Source organism: Ochlerotatus camptorhynchus, unplaced genomic scaffold (assembly GCF_037179485.1).
Source record: "Ochlerotatus camptorhynchus isolate MF236.1 unplaced genomic scaffold, CSIRO-AGI_Acam_v1.1 ptg000577l, whole genome shotgun sequence".
Taxonomy (NCBI): domain Eukaryota; kingdom Metazoa; phylum Arthropoda; class Insecta; order Diptera; family Culicidae; genus Ochlerotatus; species Ochlerotatus camptorhynchus.
In genome coordinates, this window is record NW_027041058.1 from 5,354,980 (window position 1) to 5,369,451 (window position 14,472).

Below are 14,472 nucleotides of genomic sequence, written 5' to 3' on the forward strand. Positions count from 1 at the left end.
GTGAACAATCTTTTCGTGGCTGTTCGACGATCGACCGGTTTTTTTCTTCATCCTGCCTTGCGCTAGTTTTCCATTTGAAACATGATCTTCCAATTTTCTTCTTCGCTGGCATCCCATCTCATAGGGCTTTCCTGATAATCTGTTATGGTGATTCTGTTTTTATGAAAATAAAATTATGGGTGGAGATAGAATGTCGTAGAACATCATCTCGTGAAGGTTTTATACAAACATATGATTTCTGGAAAAACTTGTATGTACGCTGCAGTCCATTGCAAGAACTGTGAATACATTAGTTGTATGAAATAGATGTAATAGATTCAACCTTACATTGTATGTAAGAGTAATTTGTTTTGCGTTTACCAGTGCTAAGATTTGTCATTGCCATTAACAGGTTTTCACGCGATATTGACAAAATTGTTTTTCACATAGAGTTCACACTGAAAGAGTTGGTCCTTAAACAAACCTCTGTCAAAATCTCATTAATTTTTTCATCAATGACAAGGATTCACCTGGTAAAACAAAGTGTTATTTCGTGCAATCTGAGTCATATTGTTGTTATCCAAACAGTTCGGAAAGTAGATGCTTGTTCATTTTAGTTTCCTTTAATTAGTTCCATTTAATTGTTTTGCTCAAGTCAATTATTTTCGTTTCAAATTTAGCTAATAAAAAAATCTGCACATGTTCGTCACTGACAGCATTGTCACTGACAATAGACATGGTTTGCCTTAACGATGACTGTTAGCTTAAATGAGTGACGAAAGCAGAATTTTGAATATCGCCGTGTATTATGATTTTACAGCACTAGCGTGTACACAGCACAAGATGTTTTTCAGTTAGATTTTTTTTATGACATATATTTATGCAGTAATGAAATTATGTTGTTGGTGGAATGCTCAAAACCAGAAAAAAGGTTATCTTCCACTTAATTCCACTTAATTATATTGTGTATCCATGTATCCACGTATTTCGACTACCATGTGTAATGTGCGATACGCAATAAGCTTGAAATACGTGGAAGAAGAAGAATGCATTTAGAAAAAAAAAATACAAGATGGGGTATAAGAGAATTAATAAAAAGGATAATTAGTTTGCAAACTGGAGACAAATTAGTACAAGAATAAATTGTCAAATAGCCGTAAATGTTTTTGTAAACAATGATGTGCCGATATTAGGCTAATATAACAATAAAAAGCCGTATATTCGCCGTATATTTTAAAATGCGCCTACACCGGGCTATTAACGGGCTTGGGCACTTAATAGCAATATCACGTTGGATTATCGTTCGATCGTTATTCTCAATAAAGCGGTATGAAGAGTCAAAAACGGAGGAATGGACTCGTAAGCAGAAAAACTTTCATGAAATCCGTAGGACAATAAGAACCTGCTTCCAACGATACGATTCAAGAAATTAGTTGGTTGGTTATCTTTATAAAGGAGATTTTCAGCCAGACGCTGATTCATCTCCGAACGATCCAAGAAATCGAATAAAACAATTTGACAATGACAATCAATCCCTCCTGGACTCCGGTTGTCAAACACTCCAAATGCCAGTTCAAGCTTGAATAATTCCCTAATGCTCCCTCCCATCCCAGTATTAATTGAATCTATTCAGGGTGTCTCAGAATAGGCATCATTAAAATAAATTTAATTTACAGCAAAACTAATCATTCAAATTTAATCGTTTATATTCCACTTGAAAGCTACACATTATACAAACAAGTCATACTGATTTAAGGCAAATCCCCAGTGGTTTTCGTTTAGAACTTAACGTTATCGGTTTGCAAACCCATCGTAGCTGGCACACACGGTATTTTTGGGAATAAATCCATAGTCCGTGCTTCCAATATATTGTAGTAAATAGCTACAAACGAATTACTCAAGTAACAAATTTAGAGCTGCTTGGCTATATTCAAAACATATAAAGGTTTTATTGCAGCTGCAACCATTACCTACAGCTTTATGGCGATCATATACAATGCAAGTCATGGAACATTCTTATCTTTCCAACTGATACTTATGATATTTTCACTTATAAAAGGTTTTATGATTGCTTTGAAGTATAAAAAAAACACTATGAATTAACATTATAAAAACCAAAAATAAATCCTTATAAGGCCATGAAACAGTTATTTTAAAACAATTATAAGCATTCAGTTGCAACTTGTCAAAAGTAGTTTTTCTTGTCTGCTGTCCTCTGTCGTCATTATGAAAATGCCATTAGCCTTCGAATAAAATCCAAGAAATTTCAATAAAATTATGGCTAAATAAGAGATCCGAAATGATTTCCAGTGTGCATTGGTATGAATTTATGTATTGAGATCTATTTTCTGTAAAATTAAGGTCGTTCCATCAAGTTCATTTGATTTCTGAAACAATCTTTTTTGTTAACTTGAATTATTTTGGAGGCGCATTTATTTAACGCTCATATTATCCCAATATACACGATAACATTTTAAGCGCATATGTTTTGGAACTTCTAAAAAGTCATTTATTTTCTTTAAGATTTTCACTTATGCCGCCATGAAACAAAATTGATTGCATGGTGATCTTGACACTAACACTCAAACCTATTTTTACCGCTAAAGATTTCCATTTGGAAAAAAAAAGTTTCAGCAGAACAGAACAACAACAAGCTAATTTATGGCGGTTGCTTTGATGCAATAAAAATTAAATTGGATTTATAACTGATTTTCACCAAAGCGTAATAAAACTGCTCCAATACAATATTACTCTTGAAGAGAATCTTTTGTAGAGTATGGGGCTTTCTTACAAAAGGTTTTAAGACAGATTTATTGTGATTCTCAAGCTTGCTTTATAAACCTTATTAAAAGTGGTCCACTAAAGCTGGAAGACGATCTTATAGCGGTTATCAAAAGGTTGTGCTGGAGCTATTAATTTTATTGACGGTTTTATAAAATTGATCTCTAAAACCACTAAAAGAGTGCAATAAAACTAAAGCCAATCGAGTATAATCTTGTTTTTATTGATAGTGTTGCTAGAACCACTATACGTTTTCAAGGAAGTTTGATTCAAATCCACTCCTCTCTTATTCTAGAGCTTTATTGCTTCGTTTTGCATCTTTCATTTGACCATCTTTAGTTTTTAACCATCAATTAGTCTTTTTAGCCATTAAAACAAAACTCAATACCTTGAAAATTACGAGCTTTAGAACTTAAAGCTTGAATTGTTATGTCTACGTTAGTATATGTTTCATTTCGTGCAAGATTGCTTATATTGACTGTTTTGAAAAGATTAATTGTTACAACGTTGTTTTTGAATATCAATAATTTCAGGAGTGGCTTTAATTAATCAGCCGCTCTTACGATACGTGTCTTACATACGACCAAGAAATTATGTTTCAACAACGGATTTCTCTCGGCCATTGTTCTCCTGAAAGATACCGCTTAGAACTATAGGAGACGGTTCTTTTGGATAGCTAATAATTATTATTCTTAGAACAAATTGGCTAATAGTCTTTCATGAAAAATAAGGTAAATATAAGGCTTCCTACGTTATATTATTCATATGTCGCAAAAGGGATATTACTGGGCTTGTTGGTGACATGGAATATGATATGAGGACTCAATCATTTGGGATGCTCATCTTATATAATGAATATTGTATATTTTCTGAGTAGCGTTTACCATTTATGAATGGTATTAAATTTTCTATTACCAAATCCGCTTTACATAAAACATACCCTGTAATGACAACCCTAGTTACGAATATTCGACAATTTGTGGGTTTTTCCAGTTTTCAGCTGTAACGACAATACTGAATAAGGATTCATTGATTTTTGTAGGTTTTGGATAACGAACATGTACAGAAAACCACACTACCAGGTTGAATTTGATCAAAATGTTGACGTATAGCCACGAAAATTTCAGAGAATATCAAGTAGAAATGAATCCACACATAAATGGTATTTTTCAAAGGCATTCCACTGCTAAAATAAATGAAATTCAAAATCGGATCAAATGGGTGTTCATTAGAATAATGTAAAATATAACATTTTCGCTCCACGGTACTCAAACGGTTTCAAATGGGTCCTGATTAGCCTCCTAAAATTTGAATTCATTTAATTAGAAACTGACTTGGCACAAACTATTCGAAGTTTAAATGGAATTTACTGTTGGAAAACCAAATGTTCACCAAAGCACTCTGCTTAAAAAATGATAGCTGTGTTCGTAGGAAACTTTTTGAAGGCCGCTTTTCAATTAAATGTAAGGAATAAAAGTGGTTAGCAGGCAACATTGGTATTTCTGGTGCGTATAATAGAGCACAAAAATCATGGCTACCTAGGCACACTTCATCATACAGTATTGTCCACATGCCATAAGAATATCAATCTCTTAAACAATTAATAACATTTTGAATTGACATTTGGTTGAAAAAGGGTTTTTTGCGAAGTTGTAGCTGAGAAAATTTCCCATAAGAATAGCTATAGAATTGCTTAACAATACAATATGGAAATATGGAGAAAGGCTAGAAGTCAATGAAAGGAAAGTTTGGATTTCCCATAGTAATTTCCATATAAACTTAAAATGGCTTGTGTCAAGTCAATTTCTTACCAAATGAGTTCAAACTTTGGGAGGCTAATCAGGACCCGATTTGGAACACTGTGGAGTGAAAACTTCAAATTTTGCATCAGTCTAGTGTTCATTGAGACAAGCAAGTTGAACAAGCTCGTATTTGGTCGAGGTAGGTTCGACAACTATTTTTGGCAGAAAACCTGAGTAAATAAAGTCAATATCACAGCTTTATTGGTAAATTTAACTTATTTGTTCATATTTCCGGAACAAAACGTCCGATAGGGATAAATTAAATATGGTTATATGAGAGCTAGATACAAACAAATTGAAACCGATGTCACTTGAATCAGTTCGGCCATTTCCGAGAAAAGTGAGTGAATAGCTGTCCTTGTAACCTACTGTCAATATAATTAGGGGCATCCATAAAGTACATCACGCTTGAAGGAGGTGGGACGGGGTTCTGAAACCGTGACGAAATATGACAAATGCTGGGGGAAAAGGGGGGAGTAATTTCATGTCAGTTATTTTCGTCCATTCATCAAAACAATATGGTGGCCGGAGTGCTTAATATAATTGATGTGGTTAAAGTGGATTGAGTGAATCAACAAGTTTCGAGATGGATAAAAATGAGTTATGTATTGCTCTGTACGCTGCGTTTGTCAAAGCGTACCCGGAAAGGAAAAAAACCATATGCCAGGCCGATGCTGTAACCTTTTGGAATCAATCGAAAGATAAAGAATCAGGAGTCAAACAGGAACAACTGGTCATAATTTAAGAATTGGAGATTTTTTTCTCCGTGAGCTCTTATGGGTGGGACAACATAGTTTTGGTATTTTGGTGGTTGCGACTTTTTCTGAACAAAATAGGAATCTTTTCGTGTACCTTGTAAAGTGATGGTACTTGACAATCGATTCTAATGTATAACTAATTTTCGCCAAAATTGACAATGGGACTGTTATGCTGCAGAGGGCAGTATAGGAAAAGAAAACTGTTGCAGTTCTGGAGCAAACTTGCTATTAAATCCAATCTAATCTAATCTAATCTAATCTGATCTAATAAAAAACAACCTGTACAAGAAAACATCCCCGAAATGATTACGCCTAATCATGTTTCTTGTCAATATGCATGTGTATGCAGAATATCTGAGATATGGCACAAAATATGCCGCAAATATGGTTCATGAAAATGATTCGTGTTCAAATAAAAATATTAAAACAATGAAGCATTTCTTGAATCCACAGGGGAGGAAGGATGCGTGAAAAAATCATATCACCCGAGTTATATGAATGTGATTACAATAATATTTATTATGTCATGACCTTACACCAACAATTGAAATAGGCGGAACAACCAAACGTAAATAATGGCTTTAAACGCTCATTTCTAGAGAATCCTAACTTACCCAAGCAAACTAACAATGCCATTCGATAAAGGAAGTTTGCTCCATCAACTTGTTTGCGATTCTCGGAATATCTCTGGAATTATCAGAACTTTTCTGAAGTAAACTTTCGTAACGTCGAAAATTTCTTGGAACTTCATTGCAGTTTTCACGTCCTTTGAATTTTTGAAGTTGAACGTCTTTAAAGTTTTTGAAACTTCTCTAAAGTTTTAGAACTTCTATGAAGTTTTTTTTTTTTTTTAACGGCGCCGGTGGTGTAGTGGTAAGCGTGATTACCTCTCACCCCATCAGGCCTGGGTTCAATCCCAGTCGGTGCCGCCGGGATGTTCTGAGGCATAACATCTCTGATCACGCCTTCCTTCGGATGGGAAGTAAAGCCGTTGGTCCCCGGTTCATGAGTTGATGGGTCAATAGGTAGGGTCCAGGTGTGGGAGTTGCCTTCCTGGCACGTCGGTAGCATTGGTGCTCAGCACAGAAAACAAGATCGACGAAAAAACAAACCAAAGGAAAAAAAAAAGTTTTTTTTTGATTATGCAGAAATTGTCTGGAGTTCGTAAAACATCTATGAAGTTCTTGAAACTGTTTTGAAATTTTTCTGTAGTTGACGGGATTTTTTTCAAAGCTTCCGGTGTGTTTTGAAGCTCTCAGAACTTCTCTGAAATTATAAGAGTTTCAGAGCAGTTCTTGGAATTTAACTGAAGTTCAAGGAGCTCCTATGAAAGTATTTGATCTTCATTAAGGCTTCTGAATCTGCTTTTAAATTCTTGGAACTAACTTCAGATTATCGGAGCCTCTATCTGAAGTTCTCAGATTTCGGGATCTCAGAACTTTTCTGAACATTTAGGTGACACTTTTTGCAAAATGTTGTACCTCGGTTTCTGTTTATTTTTTTTTCAAATGTTTCATACCGTTAGAAACGTTACTTCCTCATTTTTTTCCAGGAGCAGTAAGTCACGCTACATTTTTCTATTGTTATGCCATAAATTTTGAGACTATTTTTTATATCAAAATCTTTCAAATGCTAGTGGAACATATTGCTGATTGCAACTGAAATTGGGCTGTCCAAATAATGCGAACAGTGTGATAAATGTACACGTCTAATTGTTAACAACCCGAAGAGTTAACAACCAAAAAGATTTCACTACGAATCTTATAGAAGTTCTTTGAGTCATAATTTCCTTTTCATTCATGTAATCTTGGCTAAAGTTGTTTTATTTTTTGTATAATTATATTACACTATACCGTTCTTGAATACCGTTTATGATAACAGGAATCACAAAAATATCTAACCAATCGTATTGTTGATTTCTTGTCGTATGTCGTTTACTGACATGTAATTTTCTTCATTAAATGTTGCATTCTAGATTTCGTTATTTTCTAATGGCAGCCATTGGGATGGGCCAGTCCCTAGCAACAAAAGTGTTGCAAAACAGTTGACCTAACTTTTATGTGACTTATTTAAGTGACAATCAAGTTGCTGCAACTTTTTGACACAGCTTTGTGTTGCTTGGGGTAGATGGGTAAATTGAATTGAATTATCAGATTGTACAAAGCACAACACACAGTCACAATCCTTGCAGCTTTCTCTGGATTGTAATACAACTGACGAGCGTTTAGAGTACGTTAAATTTGGTCTGCCTTGAAGAGCTTCGTACACCTGTTGAAGAACAGAATGACGTAATTAAGTAGGGCTTTAAAGGGTATCAAGTGACTCCTATAATTAAACTAGTCTTTGCATAATAAATATTCGATATTCAATTACTGAGGTCATTACCCCAAAGGCAAGTATTTCTATCGCCATTTTCGTATTTCGCATTCAACATACTATCCAATGGATTACTATTCCAGATGAACAAATCATGGTTAGCACCAGGGTTGTTAGCATCGACGTAACGGATCCTCTGTTTATGGTCACAGACCAGTTAAGAACAGAAAGAAAAATGATCATAAGTTAGCCTTACTACTTAAAAGGCTTAACGTACCAGCATACAAATTAAAAACTGTGGAATACTTTTAAATTATAATTAAGATGCTTAACATCCGCAGGAGGTGAAAAAACCGACGCATGCTATTACCCCTGGGAATCCCGTTTTTTCGTTGAATCCATGTTTTATCGCATCCGTTCTTGCATAGGAAACTGTATAACCATAGGGAAAATTAAGGTTTCTGAAATGTCAATCACTGATTCCATCGTCTTCGATAGTTGTGCCATTCCTGCGAACAAATCGTTTCCTACACCTTTTTGGTAGCTGCCTTCAGCAAAGAATCTTAATGCTGCCGATAGTTTTAATATTGGTAGCAAGTGGTGGCAGTGGTTTTAAGCAGTCTTTCCTTATAGCGAATTCGTTTATTATCGGGGTTGGAACCAGTTCCAACCCAGTGCGAAACCGAACTTTTTGTCAGTGCGAACCTCAACCTGAGCTGGGTTTTAAAAACAAACGATCAAACTGACGTTTGGCAGAAAACACGCAGACCAAATCTTGATACCCGATCCAGGTTGGAACTGAATAATAAAAGAATTCGCTATTAGAAACATTTGATATGTTTCGCAATGACCATAGTGAAGTCAACCGGTGAACACTCGTGTTTATTTCAGTTACCGTGGGGACGTAATTTGTGATTAGCCCCGGTCCCTTTCAAATTGTATCATTATTTATGTACGGTCCTTATAATTTAAATGACGTTTCACATTCATCTAGTGGTGGCCGATTTTCATTCGAATAATCGATCAATCGATTAACGAACCGAAAAGTAAACTATTTGTTATCGGTTATATCATGCCGATATAAGCATTAACATCTCCAGAGGGTCATCACCGATCGTTTCCAACATGTGCTGCACTCTCATTGGTGGAAAAATGGCAGCACAACGAACAAAAAAATAATCGATTAGTTGTTAATCGAGTAATTAAAAGATGGGACATCTCTGATTTTTGGTGTTTTTGTTTTGATAAAAATGAACGCAAAATTTCATCTCTACCGAGGGGGCAGCAAAATCGCAAAATTACCTTGAATACGGGGGGTATTCATTGGATGAAAGGGACCGTGAAAAAGGACACTAAAATAGAAAGTTTTTCTTCCGACAGTTTCATCTTAGTATTCATCTTTGGTGGCAAACGGCAAAACTGTCGTGACATTTCTGAATTGTTTTCTCCCAACGGCAGAAAATTTTCCCACAAAGAAGCTGACAAGAACAGCGGCACGTGCGACATATATTTGTGTCACATAGAATTTTGTTCATTTCAGGCTAATTACTGCAATTATTTTATGTTTATTCCATGAATTTAAAAGATGATAATGAATACTACACATCAAAAAAAATATTTTGATATCACATCAAAGTGGATGCACTTCAATCGTTTCAAAAATATGGTGTAATATTACTAGCCCTTTTATTAAACATTTTGCTTGTTTTTTTGTAGTCCAGTTGCAATTGCAATCAACAATATTAAATATTTCTTCGAATATTTTCTACAAAAAATGTAACTCAATTTCATAAGTCCTACCAAAAATGTTTTCAAAAGATGATTTGTAGAACATTGTATGAGTTGTCATAAGCAAATAAAAAAAAAATGAAAATATTACTACATTGAAAATAAAATACAAAAAAAAAAATAATTGAGTTTTCCCTAAAACATTTTTTTGTATAGTCACTTTAACGCTCTTGGGCCATTCGTGACTTGTCCGGGGTGAGATTTGAACTCGTGACTTCAGCGTGGGAGGTATGGATGCTAACCAGTACGCCGGGGTCGCCAAAATGTATGAGATAAACTAACCAAGTGCTAAAAATCTCAATAATAAAGAAATTAAAAAAAAAAAAAACACAAAAAAATGTTTCGTGTTTGCACTGAATGAAATGTAAGCAGATGAATTTCATTCCAATTGGGTTACATTTTGTTTCATCCATACCCTTCCCAAATCAGGAAAAAAATTGCTGCTTTTTTTGAGTGCAGGAATAACAAACCAAAAAATATTGAGAGACGTTTTACTCAACAACCACTGCTTCGAATTGGACTCCACATCCTCCAAACGAAAGTAACATGATTTCCACCGGAATAAAACATGGTAAAGTGAATGATATAGGAAATACAATTGGGATATTATGTTTAATAGGCATAGATCATTAAAAATCGTGTTTTTATATCATAGATATTTTTATTACATCTTACTTAAAATAAATTTTACCTATTATTTCTTTGCCTTGTAACAAAGTAAAAACTTTTGGATGTTCTGTTGAATTAGAATATATTTTAGCTTCCGTTTGATTTTCGGTAAAAGGCTTAAAACTATGAAATTGTTGTATATCAGATGTGGTGCGTGGTGAAACAGATCTACTAGATCCTCTGAAATTTTTTCCGAATTGCTCGTTATATATCTACAGAAATTCAATTTGGTTATGCTATTCTCTGAAATCTGAACTGCCCAACCGTAGAGCTCTCTTGAGGTTGTAATGGTATTTTTGTATTCTTGGGCAAGACTTGATCTTTTTGCCATTCGTTTTAAAGTACCACCAAGAGCATCACAAGGACGTTTGCTGTGAGATGTTGCAAAGAAATGCCTTGACTCGAACTTACACAGGCTGGACTCAAAACTTACTTTCACTGACCATTATAACACAATTGGTTTCAACATGCTTGGTTTCATAAAACGTTTCTGTTATAACTTTCATGATCCGCAAACGATAAAAACATTGTACATTGCTTATGTAAGGTCGATATTAGAATATTGCAGCATAGTTTTGTCTCCTTTTTCAATCACACACGAAGAAAGAATAGAGTCCGTTCAAAAGCAGTTTATATTGTATGCACTCCGCAAGTTAAGTTGGACTGTATTTCCTCTGCCATCTTACATAGCTCGGTGTATGCTCAAAGGATAATGAAACATGAAAAGAACGTCGTGAATTTGCTATGATTTCTTTCGTAAACGATATCGTATCACATCTCATTGATTCAATAGAACTATTGTCATCCTTAAATGTATATACACCATCTAGGAATTTATGAAATAGAAATAAATTTTCTACAAATCGTCATCGTACGAATTATGCCAAATTTGGACCCATGAACCAAATGATGGACACATATAATAGGCACTGCGATAATATTGACTTTACAATAACAAAAACCAAATTAAAGCAATATTTTAATTCATCGCATAACGTCAGCTAGAAGTATTTTTTTTAAACTTGTCCTCAAGACATATAATAAAAATATAAACAATAAAATAGCACTTAAGACAACAATTGTTAAACGGTCTACACTTATTGACGACACATTAATAAATAAATAAATAAATAAATAAATAAAAATCTGTTTTTTAATGTGCAGTTGCTGCTAAATGTGATTTTGAAGAAATCTATTGAATGTTTAATTAATTCTATCAATTTGGAAATAAAAAATTGAACTGCTATTGTATCGAGGGTCCATATCTCTGAAATTATTATAAAGCTAACGTTTTGCTGACCACTTGTTGATGGTTGCTGATCACTTGATGATGATTGCTGTTGCTGACCACTTGTTGATGGTTATGGATTGCACAGATATATGAAACTTGAATCCTTTTCATCCGAGCGCCGTTTTTTAGAAGAATATCCATTGTGCTCAATTACTGCGCGACATGACTCACAAATGCGCATCTGTTCATTTAGCTGGTGAGTATATCGCACAGAAAGTTTTTTTTTTTATTAATACAGATGTTAAGAAACGCAGCCTGTTTCGGTTGCACTTAAGATTCTAAATACCAGCACGTAATTTATAAGCACTTCAGATATTCACCAGAATGTTGTTATTTAATGCTACAGAAATTTACTTTTTCACTATCTTTACTATAACTGCTTAGCGTTGTATCTACATCTTCACTTAAATAGGAAATAATTTACACCTATTGGTAAAAAAGGAGATGTTTTGTAACTACATTCAAACTTAATTAGGAAATGATATATACTTATAGGTAGGGAGAAAACAAGAAAATGTCATGACATTCAAACCAGTTTCTCATGCGTTAAGAAAACCATCTTGTTTATGACATATGGAATTTGATCTGTCGTAGTATTGAGACCCGTATTCACCGTAACATGTTCCAGCATATGTCCGAAACCAGTTTTTTCAATAATTACTTTATTTGTACAGGCTCAATCGAATAAACTTTACAGAAGAGAGTTATCATTTTTGTTATACATTATTACTGTCTTATATTTAAAGTTAAAGGAACTGCACCGAATACTCGCGGTTGTCTCGAGGTTAGTGGAGATTTACAATATTTTGGATGGGCAAAGGGAGAAGGAGGTTTGAAATGTGATTTACGATACAAATATTTAATTAATCCTAAAACGTGAACTTATTTCTATTCATCTTGAAAACAATTATTAAAAAAACCCACACGTACAAAAATCAAAATAATCAGAATCTAAGGTTAATATTCTTAAAGTAAACATATATGAGTTTCATAAACTCCAGATCGCGTCAAGCCAAAACATCCAGAACTGGAACATTATGTTGTCTACCTCTAGCCCGAAGGGAATCGTACAGCTCAAATCCGACTCCACGATGCTCAGCAAAATACCAAATAATGTGATCGGCGTCTTGGTAACCTTGTCACCATCCGAGACCAGTTGACCCATTACATAAATATCCAACAGCTTTCGAATAGATCATGTTACCTTTCGTTTGGAGATTGTTGAGTTCAATTCGATTAAGTGGTTGTCAAGTAAGACGTCTCTAAATATTTTGTAATTTCTAATTCTCGCACACACAAAAATCATTGTACACTTACTTATAAGTCACTTGTACACTTACACTGTACACTTACTTATAAGTCAGAGAATTCGTGACAGCAATGTTTTGTTCTTATTTGGGAGGTGTACGGATGAAATTAATCCACTTTGGGATGATCCCAACTAACAATTTTAGCTGCAGATTAGCTTATACAGCCAAAAATTGGCTTATACAGCTAATTTTTGCCTGTATAAGCTAATCTGCAGCTAAAATTGTTTGTTGGGATATTCATCTGCTTGGATTTCAATCAGTGCAACACGAAAAAGTGTTGGTTAAATATCCCTTTTCCTTTAAAGTGGTCATCTTGGGTTGTATGGATGAATTGAAGATAAATGGTCTATCTTTACGTAGAAAAAAATCTGATTTAAAAAAAATGGAATTTTTGAGAAAATTTAATAAAAGTAAGTACAAGATATCTTTACATCCACAAAGATCTGAGAGGGTGCATTTATTGAGTTCGCGTAAAATTCGTCACATAGCAAATTTAATTTGATTTATTTGTTTCATTGTTCAGAAAAAATAAGAAAACTTTTCATTGGTTTAATTCTCAATCCAAGGATTCTGTTTTAATTATTTGGACAACTATGCTGTAAAGAACAGTATACTAAGTGATTTCAATTCTTGAATTCTGGACTGAACCAGTTGTTCCTGTTTGACTCCTGATTCCTTATATTTCGCTAGATTCCAAAAGCTGACTGCATCGGATGTATTTTTTTTTTCGGGTACGCTTTGACAAACAGCTTCATTTATATACAGCAGTACGTGATATCTGGGGGTGTTCAGACCTACCTAGGGGTGTATGATTATTCAATGCTTTATGTGCTTTTAGTGCAAATACGTAACGCATCCCGATATCTACTGTAGCACAACAGTATAAATAATAGCAAATGTGTATTACAAAAACCTATATATAGCCACCATCCCTTCGAAGATCTTGTCTTGTTTGCAGCTCCATTTAATAGTAAGATCAATTTGAGCTACCTATCTGAATTCACAATATCGCTGTATGAAGGTCCAAAAAAGAAGGGTGGACTCGTAAGCAAAGACACTTACGCGAAATCGACGAAAATTTAAGAATCTCCTTTTAACTATACGATCCAACAAATCGAATAATGCAATTCGCAATAATTATTAAGCTTCCTACAGGATGGTTTGTTAAAAAGGGCGCGATAATCTCACTAAAACTGTTGGAGTAGAAGTCACACCACCACATTCGAATCGGTAGGATAAAAAAAATATTGCAAATTCGTGCAATTTTCGATAGTTACCTGTTGAAAATTCATAAATTGTTCATTTTAACATATTTTTTATCGATTGGCATATTTTGAATAAAAATTCATCGGCTATTGACAGAGTTATGACTGGTCAAAATCAGACCACTTTTCGTGACGTGACAAATTATGGTTTTTAAAATTGCACCCCATTATGTTGTTGAAAGACGTCCTCCTACGTCAAAATTTTAGCCAAGTGAGGCTTATGAAGATATGACTCCAAAGAGAAAGCCAAATTGGAAATCATATTTATAGACTTTTGACTTAAGATTACGTCTTTATGAAACATATTGGGGTGGAATTTTTTCCTATAAAGAATATACGATAAGGTGGTTCTTGTGAAGTCCAGTAGTGGCAGTCATAATGGCTCTGCCCTTCCCCTCTTCTCCTGCATCCTCAAGTCTAAGAAATACAGCGATCCTTTTGAAAAAGCACTGAAAAAATAACTTACCTGCTTTAAACTTCCTGGTATTCAGAGTTGGTTGGAAATGATAATAT